The 24,170-nt window shown below is 34.9% G+C and overlaps 1 pseudogene; it reads left to right on the top strand.

The window, feature by feature from the left end:
• The first annotated feature begins 6,492 nt into the window (after window positions 1-6,492).
• Window positions 6,493-9,944, top strand: LOC149238285 (4-coumarate--CoA ligase-like; annotated as a pseudogene).
• The last annotated feature ends 14,226 nt before the right edge of the window (window positions 9,945-24,170 follow it).

Here is a 24,170-nt window from a genome sequence, read left to right on the forward strand (position 1 = left end):
AACACCATAGGATGAAAGAGTATGTCACCTTTGCAATACTAGGAACGTTGAAGTTGAAAAACACTTTCTTTTAGATTATCCATCTTATGCTCATATTTTTTTCAAAGAAAAAAATCATATATATTCATAAGGAGGAATATATACATCTCAAATGATACTCAAATAAGTAAAAAAGACGCAGATTATATCATTCTAATTTCAAACATAGAAAGACTTTATTGACCTTATGCTTCACATTCCTTTTTCGTTTTATAATCGGGTAGTGTCGTGTACTTGAACATACGTCAACATATCAAAACTTTACAAAATATGAAAAGAGAGAAAACTAAAAATAAGAAATTATAGAATTATTTCCATAGATTATAGTACGGTCCCATCATTGAATTCATAGATGCCAACCAAATCTATTGGAAGAGAGAACACTTCTTTAGATCAAGCATCAACTTCTTCATTCAACTCACGTAAAATGTGACAATATGATATCCATTTAGAAGATTCGACAACCTGTTGAATGTCCTAAAGTATAGGCTCTAAACCAGTGTTGTTTACAACCACTCTCTTGTAAGCCTAGTCAATGACTAACTTGGAGTCTCCCATCACTTGAAGCATGTTTATATTTTTCTTCCTATAAAGAACCATAGAGAAATGAATTTTTCTCTATTTTTTGATCCCCTTCCAAGTGGGTATATACAATACAAAAAAATTGTATGATTAGAATATAAAACAACACCTACTCCACATCCTGGGGGTGGCCTTAGCTAGCCCCATCAAAGTAACTCCAGGGGATGTCATAGTCCAGCTCGAGGAGTCGAGGGAATCACCGAGGAGGAATATTTGGATCATACTTTAATTCTTTGGAAAGAGAAATCATTTTCACTACGCAAGGTTTTGGAGAGGGTTCCTTGTTCTGAAAGATACTCATATTGTGAGCTCACCATAAAAAGGTAACCAAAATGCATGGTAGACCTGAAAAGGACCTTACTGATTTATCGGAGAGATAAACTCTTATACTTCTGGCAAGATTGGGCAAAACCCAATTTCCTTTTGGATTGAGTTCCTTCCAGACTAGAGATATGACTTGGTTAACAATGTTGCAACAAACAAATAAATGGAAGGAATATTCTTCACATGTTTTGCATAAGGGACAGCTACTTGGTCTTGACCATCCCTGTTACTTCCCATGTCAAGAGTTTTTTTGTAGAGAGGCAACCATGTTTTTTTTTTCCTGCTTTGATGGGAGCACTTACCTTCCAAATTTCCTTCCACCACCATAATTTAAGACCCTCATAATTATCTTCAATCAAGCTTTATAGCCCCACTTGGTCGTGAAATTGTCATTCTTCGGGTTCCTTAACCAACACAAAGAATTAGAAGAGTCTTCTTTGAGGAGAATAAAGTTTTGCACTCAAATATTTATGAATTGGTCCCATTCATGAACTAGAGCTCCCTCTAGGTCTACAAATATGGTTGATTTCTAGCCTACTATACATCTAACATGGGGAGATTGGGATTTTTCATAATCTAGATGGAAGAAATATCCCTGATTGACCTTTTAGATAAGGGGATTAGGTATAAGTGATTCATTTCCAACACCATACCAAGGATATCTTGCAATTCGAATTTGCTTTCCATCCCTTACTTTCTAGGCAACCCATTTACCAACCAAAGAGAAGGATCTCACCAGAGCATTCCAAACATTTAAGGCTTTAGCCAATTTATGGGGGAGCCTAAACCAATCGACAATTGAAAGATCAAGAAAATATTTGGCTTGGGTGACTTTTCTCCAAAGGGAACTATCTTGAACCAATCTCCATAGGTTCCTTCGAGTTAATGATTTTATAAATAGATTTAGATTTTTAAAGCCCCGATCACCTAACTCCTTGGGAGTAGCTAAACTAGACCAATTTACCAAAGCAATTATGGATTGTGATTTGGAACCTATCCACAAGAAACGATAACTTATTTCGTGAGTATTATTAATAGTACCCTTTGGAACTGAGGCAATAGAGGTCCAGTGGATTAAGATGCTTTCTAGAACTAATTTCAATAGAATCAAACCACCACCTCTAAATAAAAATATTAATATTCAAATTGATATTCTAGATTCCACCTTTCTTAATAACCATAACGAGTTAGTTGATCGGTAATTATTTGGTTTCAAATAGAAATCCAAGTATTCGAGCCCATCCTCCAATTTTTTTAAAGGGCAAGAAAAAGATTTACTAGCTAGATTGCTAACTAAGTTTGAATCTTCATGGCTGATCAAGCGGCCTTATAGAAAGAGTCTATAACACTTTTTAAAGAGATGTTATCTCTACAAGATCTCTGAATACAACACAACACATCATCAATCATCAATAAAGGGGAGATGGGAAACTTGAGCAAAGTCTAAAATTTTAATTCCTTTCAAAACTATCAAAGATTTATGCTCTTCGATGAGCTTGTCGATGGCTTAAGCTATAGAGGAATAACAATGGAGAAACAGGGAAACCATGATGAAGGCCTTGAGAAGCTCTAAAGAATCTGGAAGGAGCCAATTGATGAGAGTAGCAAAAAAACACTGATTAGATACAACCCATTATCCAATTTACCATATGGAGAGCCATTCCCAATTGGATGATAACAAGTTTGATAAAGTTCTAGTCAACATGATCAAAGGCCTTTGAAAGGTATGACTTAGAAGTACAACTTTTGATTTTAAAGTCTTTACCAAGTGCAAAATCTCTTGCACATTGGCTATTGCATCGTGTATTATTATGGCTTTAAAGAAAACCAATTTGCTCCTCCGAAATAAATGCGCTTAACAATGGCTTCACTGTTATGGCAATGATTTTTGAAATTAGCTTGTAAATAATATTGCGGAAACAGGGAAACCATGATGAAGGCCTTGAGAAGCTCTAAAGAATCTGGAAGGAGCCAATTGATGAGAGTAGCAAAAAAACACTGATTAGATACAACCCATTATCCAATTTACCATATGGAGAGCCATTCCCAATTGGATGATAACAAGTTTGATAAAGTTCTAGTCAACATGATCAAAGGCCTTTGAAAGGTATGACTTAGAAGTACAACTTTTGATTTTAAAGTCTTTACCAAGTGCAAAATCTCTTGCACATTGGCTATTGCATCGTGTATTATTATGGCTTTAAAGAAAACCAATTTGCTCCTCCGAAATAAATGCGCTTAACAATGGCTTCACTGTTATGGCAATGATTTTTGAAATTAGCTTGTAAATAATATTGCGGCGTGCAATGGGATGATTTTTGAAATTAACTTGTAAATGATTGCAACATGCAATGGGATGATAGTCTGCAAAAACATATCTATCTCAATGATAAATTACTAATAAAAATCTCAAATGATTTATTTAATTATTCACATTATATTTATAGCTTAAATTTGAATATTTTTAATTAATATGTAAATAATATCATATTCTTTTTAATGCTTTTCTGATATCTAAACATATCTCACCATCCAAATTTTTTTAGTACGAAAAAAGCTTGATAGTATTATAAATCATTGATTCCAAAATACAATACAGTAGGATAGAGAGCCAAAACTTGTAGCCCGATAAACAATCTATGCTGCAAAGATGCAGGATACAAAACAATGCTCTAGAAACCATACCATAGATAGATTCTGGGGATAGGAGACAAAACCCAAAACCAGCGATACTTGCAATAACTGAGAAGCATGTGCTTTTAGAAGAAAAATTTGAATAACAGGTTCATGAAACATACCAGGGCCTGTAGTATGATCACTATGTACCTGGAAGAGAGAAATCCTGGATTTGATGCGTTTCGTTCCCCACTGTTATGTTCATATTCCATTTTCCAATCTGTGTATGGAGCCCTTTCTTTGAAAGATCATCTGCAAGTATATTCTGGGATCTGTCGACATGGTTAATGGAGAAATCCTTTGTAGTTTTCCAGAGAGAAGCAATTTTGTTCATCCAACCAGTCAGCTTGTGATTTTTAATGGAAATCTTACCATTAACATGGTCTATTATGAGTTTGGAGTCTCCATAGATCTGCAGGGAATCTATATTTAGGAAGTTACAGAACAGAAGAACTCATGATAAAGCCATAATATCCGCTTTGTTATTTGTTCCTTCTCCCCCATTCCAATAGATGGCAAAACGCTGAGCCTCCTTTATACCTATGAAGACTCCACAAGCACATATTCCATTTTGAGCAGCCCCATCAAAATGAGCCCTAGGAAATCTCATGTGGAAAGGTAATATTTCCTTTGACTTATCATTTTTCCACTGAGGGATGGGGGGTGGAAATGCATTGTACTGAGAAACGATGAGTTCAAAAACAGATTTAAAACTATCATTTCTGTCTTGAAATAAAACGGTATTCCTCCATTTCCAAATTGACCAAAAAAGTAATAGAGGGATAACTCTGCAAATCGCTTTCTGTTTACTCCAGCGAATAAATGCTTCTTTTATTGAGGGATAATTAATATAATTGAAGCCAAAATAAGATCTCAGATTTGTTTTCTCAATATAGCAAATAACCAAAACACAAACAAAATAACAAATAACCAAAACACAAACAAAATCGTCTTGCTTAACAGAAACAAGATCCCCAACCTGTAACTTCTTCCAAGCGAATTTTAAGCACTTGTTATCCTGGAGCATTTCAACTGGTGTGATATTGACTACTTTGTCATTGACTAATAGTTTCAAATCCTGAAATGCCTCTTTTTAAGGGATGCACGGAGCATTAATGACAAAGGGACAAAATTTGTCATAGGACTCAATGCATGTATCGGAGTTGTCCACAAGTCTGGTCTAACCAGAAAGTATAAATTCACCATTTTTATATTTATTTATTCAAACATTCTTTTTGGTCCTAGATTTACTATTTTTTTGACTTGTTCAAATAATGTTTTGGTGATAGCCAAATTTTTTTTCCCTGAAAATAATGAAAATTCTAGTCATATTTTGATAGAATTTGACAAAAAATTTTCTAATTCCAAGTTAAAGCTGTCAAATTTCTATATTTTAAATGTCCAAAATTTTTTAATAGTGCTGAATCTATTTCCACAATAAAAAATATAATTCAAACACTACTACGAAACAACCACTTTTAATAATCGAGACAATTGCGATTTTTTTTGTTTTTTCTTCCAGGGAGAAAAAGTGTAACAAAGTAGTCGTTTTTTCTTTCTGGAGAAAAAGTGTAACAATGTTGTACAAACTTCCTTGAAATTTGGAGAGTTGGTTCGCATCACAGTTGTTGCAGTAGATTTTCCGAGACTGAAGATGCAGACGAGCAAGTTGCACGGTCTCATAGACGCGAATATGATACATGGGCTCTTTGCCTTTTCCTCCATCTCCATCTACTTCATTTTCTTATGCATATACCAGGGTTCGAATCCTGTGGGGCTCCTACATAAATCTGGTAAAGGTTCGAACTCTCGACCTGTTGAAGATAGAGAAGACTATCTGACTGTTACAGTGGAATAGAGAAAGGTTGTCAATTAAGAAAATCATGTAGGCTCCAGGTCAAGATCACCCAGGATATGTAAGGAATAAGGAAATTTAATGCAGCCAGATTCAACAAACCCCCACAGGAAACAAAGAGCATTGGTAAGAGAAACAGTTTTTTTCTTGGTCAAAGCTTCTAGATGCTCTTATATATGGCCGTGAAATGAAAGCCATAATTTATCTTTAATTTAGTGTGCAGAAAGATATAATTCATCTTTAATTTAGCGGAGAGAAAGGTTCTTTACAAAATTTGCATAGGTAAGAGAAACAGTTTTTTTCCTTGGTCAAAGCTTCTAGATGCTCTTATATATGGCCGTGGAGTGAAAGCCATAATTTATCTTTTATTTAGTGTGCAGAAAGATATAGTAGCGGACAGAAAGATTCTTTACAAAATTTGCATTTCTTCTGTCCTACCAGCTTCAAATCTTACGTTTGAATTGGCTGCCCAGCCTCCCCATTGGCTGCGACAAATTAATAAAGATATGCAACCTAAAAATTGTAGCTATGGCATTCTTCTATAGGACAAAATAGTTAACTGTCAAATATATGCGTTTGCATTTTTAAGGTGATTTGTCAGGAACAGTTACTCACAGTTATCAGAGTCTTCCAGGTCGACATTTGTTAGCATTTTTAACCAGATTTGTCGTCAATCGTTTAATTTTCACAGATTTACCCGGAGCCATCTCTGTTTCGTGGCACGCATCCCACTACTTTCGTTTCAGTCACTCCAGAACTTAATTCTGGTCAAATTCCATTCAGATTTTGGACACGATTGTGCAGTAATATAATTGGAAGATAAGTTCAACAAATTATCACAGCGAAATTAAGAAATCAGTTGTTAAACCCTAGCATTGAAAACAGATTTAGTGTTTTTTTTTTAAATTGTTACACCATTAAACCTAGCATTGAAAACAGATTTCATGTTTTTTTGGTAATTGTTAAACCTTCACGTTGAAGATAGATCTCGTTTTTTTTAGTGTGTTTTTGATAAGATGAATACTAACAAGAAACACATCAACGAGTATTGGTATCGATCAAAGATTCCCAATATACAGATTCCAGACCATCTTCCTCTTCATGAGTATTGCTTTCAGAGATTGGAGGATTTTAGAGATAAACCTTTCCTGATTGAGGGTTCCACTGGTAAGATTTATAGCTATGGGCAAGTTCAATTAATTTCCCAGAAAGTTGCCTCTGGGTTGGCTAAGTTAGGGCTCAAGCAGGGTGAAGTGGTGATGCTCATGTTGCCCAACTGTGTTGAATTCATATTTGTATTCCTGGGAGCCTCCATTAGAGGTGCTGTTGTTACCACTGCCAATCCTTTCTATACTCCAACAGAGGTTGTCGGCCAAGCAAATTCTGCTGGTGCTCGTATTATTGTCACACATGCTTCCTGTGTTGAGAAGCTGAAGAAACTCAGGAAACAAAATCTTTTAGTGATTACGATTGACAGGGATGATCCTCCCCCAGGATGTCTACATATATCTGTTCTAATAGAAGCAGATGAGAAGAAGCCCCTCAGTTCACTTCAGACCAGATGATGTAGTGACCTTGCTATACTCATCTGGAAGCACTGGGCTTCCTAAGGGTGTTTTGTTAGCCCACAAGACCCTGGTTTCCTCTGTGGCTCAGCAGGTTGATGGCGAAAATCCTAATTATTACCTGCATCATGGCGATGTCGTTCTCTGCTTGTTGCCCCTGTTTCATGTTTTCGCTTTAAACACCATATTCCTTTGCTCTCTCAGAAGAGGGGCTACCATGGTGATTATGCAGGAATTCAACATTGGCATTCTGCTTGACCATATTCAGAAACATAGTATCACTGTGCTTCCCTTGGTGCCTCCAGCAGTTTCAGAGATCTCGAAGTCTCCCTTGGTCTTGAAGTATGATGTGTCCTCTGTTAGAATAATCGTTTCAGGAGGAGCTCCCATGCTGGACTATGGAGCAGTAACGAGGTTAAGGGTTCTATTCCCAAAGGACATATTTGCACAGGTTAAATAGTATACTCTATGCGGTACCTAATCGTGTGGTGTGTTTACCTAGTAAATTACTGTGTACAATGTTGTGTTTTTTTTGTTTGTCAAGTTGTCTGATTTTTCTAAAGATTATATGAGGCTTGACTTGTGGCTTGAGAAATTGGGTCCAGAGGTTAAGCCATCAAAATCACTCAGAGATAGTACTTGGCCTCGGCCACACTAGCCCTTAACATGGTTGAATTTTTGCCCATAAAATTTCGAACCTGTGACATTCACATCATAGAGTGACTTAACACCACACCCCATCACCAGCTATTATACAGCTTTTAATTTTTTATTAGTGTTCAAAAAATAATCTTTGTTATTAGCTGATATGTTCCATGTGACTTAACACCACACCCCATCACCAGCTATTATACGCCGTTTAATTTTTAATTAGTGTTCAAAAAATGTTCTTTGTTATTAGCTGATATGTTCCATTATGATTTAATGCAGAGTTATGGCATGACAGAAGCTCAGGTGTTGGCACAGAGTTTAGGTTTAGCTAAGGAACCTTTCCCCGTGAAGCCCAACTCGTGTGGAACAGTTATCCGAAATGCTGAAATGAAGATCATTGATTTGGAATCCGGGCAGTCTCTCCCTCATTGTCAAAAGGGAGAAATCTGTATTCGTGGACCCCAAATTATGACAGGTGAACCTATTTTATTTTGTTTTGTTGGACTTAATCCATCATCAGGTCAGTAATATTGGTTTTGTTTGGCTTAATCCATCATCAGCTCAGTAATATTGATCGTTCTCTACGATCTGCAACAGGTTATCTTAATGATCCCGAGGCCACCAACAAAATAATCGAGAAAGAAGGGTGGCTACATACTGGTGATATTGGTTTTATAGACAGCGACGAAGAACTTTACATCGTTGATAGACTAAAAGAACTCATCAAATACAAGGGATTTGAGGTTTTTTATATTATTTTCTCATATGATAATTGTTTATATGGTATTACTTGTATTTCAGGTTTTTATATTGTTTTCTCATATGATAATTGTTTATATGCTCTTACCTCTCAGGTCGTTTTATTTTAATTTTAAAATATAACCTGCCTACATGTATGTTGGATTTTAAATTGTTTATATGGTATTACCTCTCAGGTCGTTTTATCTTAATTTTAAAATATAACCTGAAGACATATATGTTGGATTTTAAATTTTTTATATGGTATTACTTCTCAGATCGGTTTCTACATGTATGTTGGATTTTAAAATAAGGGATTTCAGGTTTTTTATATTATTTTTTTCATATGATAATTGTTTATATGGTATTACCTCTCAGGTCATTTTATCTTAATTTTAAAATAGGTTTTTTATATTATTTTTTCATATGATAATTGTTTATATGGTATTACCTCTCAGGTCACTTTATCTTAATTTTAAAATATAACCGACTTACCTGTATGTTGGATTTTAAAATATAATCTCCGTACATGTAGGTTGAATTTTAGAAATATTCTTGAATTTACAAACGGAATAAAAATGATTCAATGTATTTGACCTTTTCACTTTTAGATACATTCATTTTAAATAATTTTGTTATACATGTAGATGGTTCCAGTTGAGATTGATGGAATTCTAAGGAGCCATCCATCTGATGCAGCAGTATCCCGGTACATTGTTTTTCAATACCCTCTCAGCTTTATTTATTATAAGTAGACAATGAATATTTTTCATGGATTTTTCCCTTCTTGTTTCACAGAGAAACACGTTGTTGCTGTAGAGATACGAGTTGCTTTTGAGGGGTCGGAGTTGAACTCAACGAGCAAGAAATAAATGTTTTACAAGAAATTATACAAAACAGATTTGTGGATGTCATTGCGAGGTTTCTTTTTAACGACATTTTGCATGAGATTTCTATAATATTAGTTCAGATTTTTTTAACTAAGATTTATCATGTTTTCAGAGGGATCAAATATTTCTAGGTGCGAATTTTTTTTGGAGTGTAGATCTTGAAGAAAGGTTTGCACCTTAAGGGATTTGATCCCTCTTGGCCCATGATAGATTCATAGTTAAATGGATCTAGGTTGGATCTAGGGTGGTTCCAGACTTAGATGGATCTACGCTAGTTCTAGTCTAGGGCAGCGATGCAATGTCATAATTTTGATTATCATTATTATGTATATGTTTGAGATAAACTTTATACCTTGAAATTTACATTATGTTTTCTTTGTCTGAAATGACCAACGATTATGTTATTTAATTTAGTCTATGTTGCTTGCCTTCACTGGTGTGGATGTTTTGTGTTTGGATACTCTGAGCCATTTGCATGTTTATGTTTTTTTTATTTGGATGGTAATGCTTGTAAATGTTATAGTTTTTGTGTTATATTTCTATATGTGTATGTAATTGTCTATTAGTAACTACTTGGTGATGAAGAAGGAATACAATCTTGTCAATCGCTGGCAGGAGGATTGATATTGCACATTTATTGCATTTAATTTTAGGTATCACATTTTTTAACAACTAATTAATTCTTAATATGTCCCTCTAGGTATTACTAAATATATCTTCAAGTGTAGTTTTAATTTTAAATTTGTTGAGTTATCTCAATCTGTTGAGATGATAGATTGTTAATAACTTTAGTTATGAAAAATGACGAAATAAAAATTTTGAATGCAAAGTGACAATGTAATAGTGTTGAAGGACAAAAAAATGTGAATAATAAAAATGTAGTCAATTATCAATAGTCTTCATTATGATCAATCTCAACTATTTTCTTCTACTATTCTTATTGTCACCCGTATTAGTTTTGCTTTGATATCGATTATCTGAAAAGTGTAGTTGAAATCATAAACCAATCAAATCTTTAACTCACCTATTGTAGTAAAAACCTTACATTTTATCTCTTGCTCTCCAATATTAATAGGTTGAATTACTATAACACAAAATCAATGCACATTGTCAATTTTTTGTGTGCTTAAACTAGAATCAATCACACTGTTAATCCAATCACTTTAAAATTAATGTACCATTGTACATACAATTACATCAAATCAGAAATCAATGCATTTAATGCAATCAATCAAATATTATTAGAAAAAAACATTACATTGAAATCAATGCATCTAATGCAAAAATCAAATATGATTAGAAATCAACATCTACGCGGAAATCAATGCATCTAATGCAAGAAATCAAATATAATAAAAAATCAATGTCTACATTGAAATCAATACATCTAGTGCAAGCAATCAAATATATTTAGAAATCAACATCTACACTAAAATCAATGCATCTAGTGTAAGAAATCAAATAGAATTAGAAAACATATACACTAAAATCAATGCATCTAGTGTAAGCAATCAAATAGGATTAGAAATCACATTTACACTGAAATCAATGCATCTAGTGCAAACAATCAAATATCACTAGAAATCAACATATACATTGAAATCAATGCATTCAGTGCAAGCAATGAAATAGGATTATAGACCACCATCTACAATGAAATCAATGCATCTAGTGTAAGCAATCAAATAGGATTATAAATAATTATCTACACTGAAATGAGTGCATCTAGTGCAAACAATCAAATAAAATCAAAAAATACTACAAGAAAAAAGGACATTGGTGAGGAGCGAAAAATGTCACCATAAGCTCATTGGTGATGATCAAAAGAGCCTTCGTCACCAAAAACTGAACATCACCAGAGGTGGCGCCGCCAAAAGGATGGGTGTTGTGGTGACATTCAAAGTCCGTCACCAATAATGATTTATAATGACGAATAGCCAACATCACCATTTCATATGAGAAATGGTGACGAACCATAACCTTAGTCACCAAAAATTGAACATCACCAAAGGTAGCGTCACCAAAAGTATAGGTGTTATGGTGACATTCAAGGTCCCTTACGAATATTGATTATAATGACGGATAGTGATCGTCACCATTTCGTATGAATACAACAATTTATTGTGATGGATCTTTCATGGTCTTCACTTTTGTTACATATATATGGTGATGTTCTTTGACCATTACTAAAAGCCGCATTGCCAAAAGTATAGATGTTGTGCTGATATTCAAGGTCCATCACGAATAATGAATATAATGATGGACAATGACTATCACTATTTCATATCAACAACAATGATTTATGGTTATAGATCTTTCATGGTCGTCACTATTGATGTGTATATATGGTGGCATTCGTTGACTGTCACCATTTCATATTTTGGTGAGGGTCGAAAAATGTCACCATAAGCTCATTGGTGATGGACAAAAGAGCCTCCCTCACCAAAAACTGATTGTCATCATTCCATACGGATATTACGGCACAATTGAATCGAACCACCAACCTCCTACTTGTAAAGTAGTTTCTCTCCATTGAGCTAGCACCCTTTAAAAAATTAGATTTTTAAAAAGTAGACCTTCAAACTTCATAAATTGTAAATTTTACAACTTTCAATAAATTAAAGTCTCAACAATCTTTTACTAAATAAGAAAAGTAACATCGAAGTTGTAGGTCCCTACCTAATGATTATGGAAGTTATGAAATGTGGAAGGAGGGAAAATAGTTACGTATAAGAGAATCAATATGTTCAGTTGAATACTCAATTAGAAGTGAAAGTTTGAAGACATTTATAACCTATAAATGCCCTATAACTAGCAAATTCACCAAATATTGCAAAGGAGATGTCATAAGTAGATAGCATATGGAAGAAGAGCATTGATGAAGACATATGCAATATGTTATAGGTTGAGTGAAGGAAAAATCTCAATGTTGTTGTTGTTGGGTGTTTAGATATCTGAATGATATCTAAATTTCTTTGTAAATGTAACACAGATCTTCGGAAACCATGAACGATATATATATATCCCCTTTACATAAACCAACATGCAATTTGGAATTTCACAAGTCTGCACGAAAAACATGACAACAACCAACAAATAAAAAAAATTGACTTGAATAGAAAGCAATAGCTTCACCTTCATTCTTGAGCTACTTCTGTTTATTTAAATTTGACTTGTGACGTTCTTTATCTCACAAGGAATCAAAATCATCACTATTATTACATTCATCCAACACAGAATTTGGAAATCCCAGTGACATCTGCATTTTTGTTGCCATGCATCCAAACCATGGAGATCCATGTCGATAGTAGAATAAGATGTGTGCATGTTTCTCAAGAACACATTCCTTATTAACCATTGTTACCTAACATAAACCAAAGAGACAACACAATATCAGTGTACACAAAATCCCCTACTAAAATATAATCATAACTTAGCTAAGAAGTCTAAAAGATGTTCTTAACTAATAAACTTTATATTTGGAAATTATATTTCTTTAGATTTAAAAAAGACTACGTTGTACAACACTTCTGTCTATTTATCCAGGCAATTATATCATAGCATATGTCACACAGTAGCAATCTACAGTACCTAAAGTAAAAAGACAAATTTTCTCAAGAAAATAGATTTGAAAAGAGCTTTGAAAACTATATGTTTGTCATCAAAGCTTTAATTAGTTTAACAACAAACTAGTTGGAGTTTGAAAATCAAAATCATTCATAGGAAACGAACAAGACAATGGCCAAAGTCGCTATTCATACAAATAAAGCTAGAATCACTATTGCCATTGCAGATAATTGAAATTTGGGCAGTGGTCTAACAGTGAGAGCTTGTTTGCAGGGAAGACTCGTTAATACCATCATTTTTTTTCCACTGTCTATTGTGTCTCTAGATCTAGATCAAAGAGCTTTCTATTCTCAAGTTCTACCTTTCAAGTACTGATTTCTGGCTCACCCTTTAAAACACAATTCTACCACTCCATTTGATTTTTTTCTTATCAAGAGAATTGGTAGGACCTTCCCACCCTCTGTTAATATAAAGAAATGTTTTTAACAATTTTTTTTGTACCATAGTGACAAACCCATTGTCCCTAGGTAATATAAACCAATATCCAAACTTGAAAATACGAACCATAAGAATTGTCTAGGTGGGCCTTGGCCTTGTGCTTAAGATAAAATATATATTCTCTAGAAATATATACAAGGCATTTACGTTAATTACATCAAAACGTCATCATAGGTGAGCCCACATGGCTTGAAACACCTCAAAATACCCAGGTTATTACAATATAGGTATAATATGATTGATTATATTCCAAGGGTCAAAATTGCAGGGTTACATCCATGATATTATTTTTCAAGTATCTATGCCAATGAGAGCATGCACAAGTATGAACTCATTAATTCAATGGAAAAATACCTGGTAGGTTGTGGGCCAACTACCTCACAAAGTTCATATAACTGATTTTCCACCATATAATGAACTTGCCAAGACTTATCCTGTAAAAGCAAGCATAGTTTTAAAACAGATTGAGATGAGTTCTAAATTTTTGCTTAAAAAAAAATTGTAACATTTTCCAAACATTATAAATCAAAGGCCATTGGAAAGAACACATACAACATTAAACTCATCTAATGTATATAAAAAAAAGTCACTAGATGCACTAAGAAAAGAAAAAAACATAAAAAATAAAAAATCTTCAAATATGTAATTAGTTGATACAAATGAAAATGAATATAATGGATCTATCAATGTCATCAAGAATACAAAGTGAAAAACAGAAACATAATTGATTTTCCAAAAATAACAAAAGCCTAATTTGTTGGACAATAGAAATGTTCTTCTCATCATTACCCATGCCTTTCAAATCTAAATTTATGACAGGCTTGAAAAATTTTCAACCTATAGGTAATACTTAATTATGCTTAAAGGTTCACTACGCCTACACTATTCAAGCACAAGATTAAGATTATTATGCTTAAAGGTTTACTAAGCCTCCACTATTAAAATATGTGATTAAGATTATTATGATTAAAGTTTCAATAAGCCTCCACTATGCAACCATGACAGTAAGATTGGAAGAATCACTTTAATTCAGTTAATAGTAAAGTTCATAACATTAGTTTTAGTCAAATCAAGGTCAACGGTGTATCAAATAAAGATGTGAGGATAACTTATGCATATAAGGCATGTCAACACAATTTGGGGAACTAGAATCACTAAAATAAAGGCCATGTTTTGTGCAGCTTAACTCCAAATACTTTGATGTTTCTTTTGGGTACTTGTAATGACATACAACTATTTGACAGATGAGACTAAAAGCTATAATACTTAGTTGTTTTAAATACTTGAACAACCAGTATTAGACCATAGAATACAATGCTAACATTATTGCTTTTAAAATACTTGAACAGGTTGAATTGGTGGCTTTAGCTGAAATAGATGGGATAGTAGGAATCAAAACTATGCCTTGTCTTCACATGTGATGCTATTCTTTTCTCATCTGAAAGAGGAATCCATATAAATTTTCAAGAATCAACATTCAAAATTGTTCCCTATTAAGTGACAAGTAATTCATATCCTCATATGTCTGCCTAAGTCTGAATACACTGCTAATTTCAAAGCATGTACTTATCATTTCACTAGGAACTAGCAACACTAGATGGTCAAACATGCTTCAACTTTAACCCAAGGATATATAAGAACATTGCAAAACATGTATTATTTACTGACATCCATGTTCCGATTTCATTGAATGCATGCATTCAAATTTTCAAATTTTGATAGTTATACTTCCTTGCATGGACTAAGCATCAAACAAGAGTGTTTTGGTTCAATAATAAAATTTGATCTGATTTTTGTTATTCAACTATAGAAACAATAAATTTAGGTTATGCATAAGTATACACAATTCTATTCAACAGTGCAAGGAGTATTTTTATAGTGCAATGAAAATATTTTGATCTATTGAGGAGGAATAGTCATCAAAGATCAACCTTTCTTCAAAATTAAATTAGAAACTACAAGAAATGCTTGAAAAGGACGTTTATACAATCTCGGTATACATTAGTTGCATGGGCCCTGAAGGGATTGTCTACTAGAAATCTTTGAGCGAAGTTTAAAATCAAAGGATATCCACTTCAAGGATTGAACTTTTACCTTGACACTACCTGCAAAATGAGATACATACTTCCTCCAAATTGATACCAATTACAATCCCCATAGATCCTTCTTTAATAAAATCACAATCTCAACTTTTTGGTCTATGTTTGGGTTCCAAATGCTCTCAATGCCCATAACATGACCAATGCTTTAAAAATCGGAATCAGATTTTGGGTCAAACTGTACTTAGATCAGAGTCAGTTGATGATTGTGCTTATAAACCATTTCACTAAAAAAATCATTGAAATATGAAAATTTTAATCAATAAAGAAACACACACACACATAAATCATTCAATGTAAATGCAAATCATTAGAGACCAAATATGCAAAGTTTGTTCATGTATATACCATTTAAGGGTGAATATAACAAAATGGCACTAAGAACAATGCATATCCAAAACAAAATACATAAGCAGTGAGGCTCTAGATGGCCTATAGAGTCCAAGAAAAAACATGCCACTCATCTATATGCCATGTAAGGGTGAATATGGAAAAATGGCACCAAGTGCAATACAAATATGAAACAATATACATAAACAATGATGCTCTAAGTGTCCTCTAGAGTCCAAAACACAACATGCTACAAACTACTACATAACAATGTTTTAGGGTTTTAGGGGGCTGAGGGGTTTCAGGGTTTTTTTAAAATTGCTTCATCCTCTAGATTTTGTTGTAGCCACACCCAGACTAGTTTGGTGCAGAACCAGAACTAGTCAATCTGACAAGATTGGTTTCCAAACTGGTCATTTAAGTATGGGAAAGGTCATCAAACCAGTCCAAGGGCTAGTTTAAAGGGTTATACTGTAAAACTGATACCATATTACATGATATCAAAATCCTTTTCTATGGTTTACCAAATTGGAAACCAAATCAACAACAAAACTTAATGTTTTTTGTCCCAAATGTCTATATACTAACCAGATACACACAAAACGGTCTACTAACCAAGACTTACTTATGCAAGATATTATACCACAGTACTGGTAAATTCCAAGTGAAATAGAAAAACCATAAGTTAACTGAAAGTTCGTGAGCTTTCCAACGGTGCCACAATGTACCTTAATCAGGACTCCCATGATGGATGCAAAGGGGAAGGTGATGGAAGCACTCAAAAACACAAGCAAGCGAGTGGGAGAAAGTTTCTTAATGAGATCAAAAAAGGGGATCTACAAATCAAGAGTTGAAAAAATTCAAGGAGCCAACACCTCTGTAAATAAATCTACCACACATACCACAGTCTATGCGCTAGAACGCTAAGTAATCTATTTTTTTGGTAAGATAAACGAGCAAGAGGAAGGGTTTTCCTAAGTATGAAGACATGTATGAGTTAGTTGCCTGTGTTTGCATCTAAAAGGCCTTCGGGTTCAACAACTCTTTAGCAAGAATAAAAGGCAATAGATTCGGGTTATGGGATTCAATCAGCAGTAGAGTGCCCCTTCATCGAGAGAATAAGGAAAGCCTAAGTTCATGGATTGCAGGAAGAAGCCATTGTCATCTTCCTAGAGAACATCAAAGATAGTTTCTATGGATTGAGGCCACTATTTTGATGTAAAGAGGAAACATGATGTACTTTTCATCTTTATGAATGGATCGATTTGTTAATTGAAGTGAACCCAGAGATGTAGCCCATATGAGCGAACTTTGTTATCAATTGGCTAAGTATTACCTATGTCATTTTAGTTCTTTTAAATTTTAGTCTTTAAATGTTGATTTTAAAAATGAACCTTTAGCACTAATCTCAAATCAATGAGTAAGAGGTTGACAAGTCCCAACATGTTCAAAGTCCTCCATGTAAAATTCCCAGCATGTTCAAAGTTGATACCCTAGTTGTTTTGATCATGGTTGAGTAAGTGAAATCTAAAGTTTGAAACCAAAAGAGAAGGAACTCGATTTATCAAGTTAACAAATTGAAATCAAAGTCAGATTTAAAAGTGGGAAAAGGGCCTTTAGGATGTCCATACACAAAATCAGAGGGCCTAAAGAAAATTATTGTTGCTCAATTTGGAACAAGGAAAAGCACTAGGCTAGAAAAATATTGTTTTTGTATCATTGCTTGTTGAAGATAGAATTGGCCTTCACCTTCTTTTATTTTCTCCAAGGCTCATTGGATGAATAAAACACTAGGTAATGTCATCTCCTGCTATTTTATTTTGTTGACCTTTAGATTTCAAATTATTCCAAAGAGTATTCACTGATGGATTAGAAATGGTAGTCGTAAAACAATGATATATTCAGGTAGTCAGTACAAGTATTATTTCCAAGAAAAACTTATAGATATCCTCCTTATCTAAGGCAAGTTCAAGATGGTTTTCCATGACTGTTAATCTAGAAAATATTGGTCATTATTTTATATTATTAATCAACATTAAAGGAGGAAAATGCAAGAAACAAACAGAAGGAACAAATGGTTGGAGTTATTCCTGTGTAGTGGGAAAATAATTGTTAACATGACATCAGTTGCACATAAATACTATTGCAGGAGGGTCTTATGTAGGTAGTTTCAACATTACAGGTCATCAAGCAGCATCATTTCAACTAGTAAAATGGTATTGTGTACAACTACTTCAACCTCGAAAAGGTTTCAGAACTGCCACCTTGGCCATGCTCTAATAAGGCGAATGCTACAGTAGTATATTGTTGCTAAGATTTTAAGGGTTCTATCAGTGTCATAGAGGGGTAATATAGATATTGCATGATTATTTCCAACACTATTTGAAATAAAAATAGAGAATGTTTGGCAATAGACTTTATGCCAATCCTCCACTCTTAATTCTGGTCTGATAATAGGAGGTTATGAAAACATGGAAGCTGTAAATTTATGCATTGTTGATTTTTTCAAAAACATATGACCAGAGTTCCTTTGGTCAATGTCCCGTTGTCTTCTATAGGGTGTTTGATGGAAATGGAGGAAAAAATGCTACCCATTTTGTTAATGACAATCTATCCAGGTTCATTGTAGAGAATCCTGATTTTCCTTTAGCACTGGAGAAAGCAATTAGAATTTTTTTACAGAGACAAAAAAAGCATTTGCTAAGGCTTGTTTACTTCACATTGTTCTCTCATCAAGTACAACAACCCTAACTACAGTGGTTTTTGGGAGAACTCTACTGGTTGTAAATGATGGAGACTGTCAAGTTGTGTTTCCTAGGCATGGACGAGTTGTAGAAATGTCAAGGGATCACAGGTCTTGTTGCACAAGAGATAGAAAACATATTCAAGGATTAGGAGGACATGTGGATGATGTTTATTTGAATTGTCAGTTAAATGTCACAAGGGTTTTGGGTGATTGGCATACAAGGTATGAAATATCTTACTGTTGGTGGTAGGCATTTGAGTGCAGGGATCACCTTCTTTTGTGTGGGAAAGAAAAGTTTACAATGTCAAGTTGAAGCTGAAGGAATGGGAAAAGACACATTACGTTCCCCCCTCCAAAGAAAGAGAAGACCTTCAACTCAAGTTGAGCACCCTTCAAACCAAACAGGATAGTAAAGAAGTCACAAGAGAAATGCAACAAGAAGAAAAAGAGATCACAAAAGCTATTACAGGCAAGAAGAGGAGCATTAGCGGTTAAAATCAAAAAGTTTATGGCTAGAGGTAGAGAAATATCTCAGGGAAAACTCAAACAACAAGGAACCATAGGCAAGGCATGCCAGGGTTCAAATTTACACATTCACGAATGGGTGTAGCAATCTAAGGCTAATCTCTATTGGTGGAATGCCCCCTTTCCATTTCGGAGTTCCCTGTTTTGCTATCGCTCACAGCACTTCCTTTATCTCCCCTCGACCTATTCCAACTAAACAAGATGAGCTTCCATACTTGAAGGGTGTTGGGCGGAGATCGAGAGCTAGTACTGACAGACGTAGTTGCAGCAAAAGGCTTCTCCATTCTCACAGCTTTTGTCACCTGCATTTTTCCATTCCTACGCTTGTAGTTTGTTGATGCATGTTTTCCTGAAACTGTTGGTCAAATTGAGCTGCAAAGGAAGGATTTGTCTTGTTTTCTTTAAATACACGGGGAATAGGTGCTTTTGTATGGTTTTGAGGGGCTTAAATCTGTATATGACATTGACAATATGTATATGTCAATTTATGAATAAATTTTGTATCACATCGCTGGTTTTGAGGGACTTATGCATTGAGTGAAGCATGGACATGTTGAGCTTTCATTGTTTGCAGAAAAGTCAATAGTGCCCAACTCTCCACTAGTTGCTACGGTTTCTAAGGAAATGTTGGCTAACTTGTGAGCTCTAATAGCATCTAGTTCTGTACTAGTAGCATTGAGACAAATAAGACAATGGTAAGACTGTGTAACAGGTTTCAGAAAAGTACAGTATAACTAGAAGTTATCAAAGCTTTAATCTTCTATTGGTTCCATTGGTTCAATCTGCATAAGGAAGCTGTTGTAATCTATAGTAATGGAAATGACAGGGTTGTACTTTCCCTAATTTACACATATCATATTTAATAAGATGACGTTTAAATAATCTCTTAGATGGATGGAGAAGTCAAGCTCATAGTTACTCTTACTCAGGTTATTATGTAGAATATGTAATACTAAACATTCAATCACTCTAAGAACCATTTAGTGACAACCTAGAATAATGGTTCCTATGTAAATGTCAACAACAAATCCTATTATGCCTAAAGTGTAATGTTTCAACTCCAAAAGAGTTAGATTTTGATAATTCTCACAATACAAGGAAGAGAGAAACAATCCCCAGGGTTTGAAGGAGCGAAGTAATTTGAGTAGGGATAATGTTTGGTCTGTGCAGGATTCAAGATTGGTGAAGCAAAGAGATGAAAAGGGAGAAAATAGAGAAAAAGAGGCGAATTTAGAAGCAGAGTAGTGATTAAGGGAAAAAAACAGAAATAAAAGGAAATCTAAGTGTGTTAAAGCTAAGGCAGGGAGATATGAATTCTTGCTAGGGTTTGACCTTTCAGTGGATTATGCAATGGTGCTATCCAAAGTTGGTGTAATAGGTAAGTTCCTTGACAAGAAATTCAATCATTTATTGTTGGGAGAATGGATTTCTGGCATGTGGGAACACAGATTAGGATACTTGCGAATGTTTCATATCTTGTTGAAAGGATGGATTTTATTCCAGTTCAGATTGAGGCAGGATGCTGAAGTTATAATGCAGGGAATTGGTATCCCGGTTTTGATCCTAGGCATGAGGCATTTCTTATCAAGCATGTGTGGTTGCTTCTGCCTGGACTTCCCCCAATTTTGGACAAAGAGAGACATTGGAGCTATAAGAAATGTAGTTGGAAAAACTCTCCTGGTGCATGAAGGCTAATGTAGAAACAAGGATTGGAGAGTGGCTAGAGTGTTGATTGAAGTAGACATTTCAAAAGGGATTATAATAGAAATCACCTTAAAATGAGGCAAGTTATATTTTTTCCATCCCCTGGATTATTGGTGAGTGCCCTTCAGGTAAAACTCAGGCATGGTCATGGCAGACTTTCTCTACCATTATATAACTCATGATCTGTTACATTGGGATCGAAGATGTCCACAACGTAGTTATAATGAGGCTTTCTCATAAACTTGCAGAAATCCACAATAGTGGAAGTTGAACTAGGATTTGATTTAGGGCTCTGGGGTGTCTCTATTCTTGATTGTCTGGAAACTGATTCAACTACATTCATTGACTCCACTCCTAGTGATATAGGATCTGAACACAAAGGTCTAGAACTCAGAGTATGCAGAGCGAAATCTATAGCTTCTACCATGTTCACAATCATCTGATCTTCAATAATATAATTACTGAAAAATCACTAATCTCTTGAAACCAACTTGGAAATGCTGATCTGATTCAAGATTACCTGATTCCTGACAAATTTGGCAATCAGATAAACTAGTAGTTTTTCATTTCTCTTTGAAGCAGAATCTGCACTTTTAGGCCATCACTGCAAGGTTGCAGAAATCCCAGTAGCCTCAACCGAAATCTAGGCACCCACTTCTCACCGTGGCTTGGGAGCTGCAACCATTTCATTCCTCGATGCAATCTGACTTCTCATTTGAATATTTGAAAATTTATAACATCAGTCCAACAGAAGTCTAATAAGGGAGCTTAAAATTTATAGAATTGAATATGTGATTACATTATCATCTATAAGAATGATGAAGAGAAAATTAAAAAAATCTTCCATCATAGGGCCAGTGCCCACTAACTGTTTTGGAGAATTTGGTATGGATAAATACTAATTCCCTTGATAAGTAGCCATATGTAGAACAATGGTTTAAATTATTTTAGTATTTTCCTATAAGCAATAGATAAGATGAGGAGATAAGAAGACCTACTTGTAGTTCTACTTTCCTCTCGTCTCCTTTGTATCGATCCTATCACTCCTTACCATACTTAATTCGCTTGAGAAGTACCTGTACGCACAAATAGAAAAAAAAGAATCGATCAAAGAAAAAGATCTATTGAATATAAGTGAATGGAATCAAATACATTTCACACATATAAACATTATAAGACAATACAAACATATGGGAGAAAGGTTCAAACACTTTATTGAATAGAATAAGGAATTACAACCATTGTGTCTGATTCAAAGTCATTCCTCCAGCTTGGATCCCATCCACATCACATCAAAAGCATGAAAAACTTGTAGCATTACAATACTTGCTTCAAAGCCAATTCTCATAGCAACATTATCTCCTTACAATTCAACATAATCCAACCCCTGATCACTTAGATGAGTGGTCAATTTATAGGGAGATGAAGGAGGTTTTGTCATAAATGGTGGTATTGAATGGCCTTCCATACTTAGAATTAGTTCCATGGAGGAAGGGATGAGAGGATAGGATGCATCTTATGTCATTCCTCATCCATTTTTGAGCTCATAGGAGTTGATAAGTGAGGGAACCTTCTAGATGACTCCAAAAGATAAGAATATTCCCCAAACCTTATGTGAATTTTGCTCAAACTCGCCCAGCACAAGTGAAAGGAAGCCTAAGTTCTCTGCAGAGCACCCTGGCATGGACTTAACTGCTTTGCAGTGCACCCTTACATGGGCCTAACTGCACTGGTCCCTCTAGAGGCTACTTCTGGATGTCTTCAAGTCGTGAAACTGTCCGGGAAGGAGGTATTCAAAGGGGTGACTTGTTTAGGGCATGTAGCAACTGAAATTAGGGTTTGATGAGCCCTAAAACATTGATCTGGATGATGGGATTGATGTGCCCAAATGGATCTATAACAGCTGCCCCCTAAATCATGAAGTCAGAAAAATGCAAATGTCGAATGAAATGCTTTACGATGTGATGAGGATGTTTCGAAGTGGAAGATGAGTTTCATCAATTACAATACATATATCATGATTTTATTTTTATATGAATTGCTGAGGGAAGGAATACCCATGCTCAACTTATAAACTTTCATTACATGTACATAAACAGTCGTCTATAGATATAGACCCATGACTGGAATGACCATCAATGTAAAGCCATTGTACATATGACTTAGTACTCCTGAAATCGCAGCTTGGATGGATGAAACTAGATCCAGGGTCTTTTATCTCGTTCAATCGTTCGCTCAAGTACGAGTCTAACCATGTGAATGTATGATCTGAAGTCGAACATGGGAAGACACCATATGATTACCAGCCAATGATGTAAGATGTTAACAGATGCAAGAGAAATCACCGATAATGATAATGATCCTCAAGGTACTGTAGTACATTCTGCATGGTGTGAATGGATGATTTGATGTCGAAAACAATACAAATTCTTTCGGTCGAAGGCCATTGATGTCAACCTATCGCCAGAAGCGAGAAACCTGCCATTGATGTATGAAAGCCTCAAGGTACTGGAAGGGTGTTTCTAAGTCAACTTCTTGGATAATGAGCTAATGTCGACAAGAAGCAACTCGTCACAGGAGGGCCTTGATGTATCCCACATCAACGACATGAAACGAGTGTAGTCATTTTGGAGACGGAATTTTACTAACAACATAAGGTTCAGGAATGGCGGTCATGAGAATGAAGGTTTATGGTATTGCAAATGATGAATTTTGACTGAATTACTTCTCTTGAACATGTCGGCGACACTAAAATGAATTGGTAGCATTGACCCAAAACAAAGTGATGGATGGTATGATAGACCAACATTATGATAACCATCAAGCTGATAACCCAACCCAAATAGTCACTGTGATGGAGTGAAAGTGTCATGTTCAAGAGAGACCTGCTACCATAGAGTGATTTTCCCCTTTTTCCCATTTTCCCTGGTCATTGCTGACCAATACCTCTTTATTTTTATCAAGCTTGAGGAGGATAACATATTCTTGTTGTATAATTCCACCTTTCAGGTGAATCCATCGCTATTTGATGTTTTAACGAGTCTAGCGAAGGTGAAACTCGGTCTTTTCTACATGGACAAGTTTGTCGCTATTTGATGTTTTAACGAGTTTAACGACAAAGATAACTCGGTCCTTTTCATCTTTAGAGAGTTTGAAAAGGGACAAAAAGAAAACTCCACAAGTTCTTTTTTGTTGATTTGTCTCTCAAGCCCAAAAAATCATAAAACAATACGAGAGAGAACCTATTGACCATGTTCGGTCAACGTATTCCTTTTTCGTAAATAATCTATCTCAGCTCGAAAAAGGGTTAAACTTATACTGAGTAGATGTCATTTCCAATCCGTTAATGAGCTGAAAAGGACAAGCGCTCGACAATCTTTT

This window comes from Pinus tabuliformis, chromosome 8 (genome assembly GCF_031772625.1).
Source record: "Pinus tabuliformis cultivar Carrire ecotype Pingquan chromosome 8, CPIR1, whole genome shotgun sequence".
NCBI lineage: Eukaryota > Viridiplantae > Streptophyta > Pinopsida > Pinales > Pinaceae > Pinus > Pinus tabuliformis.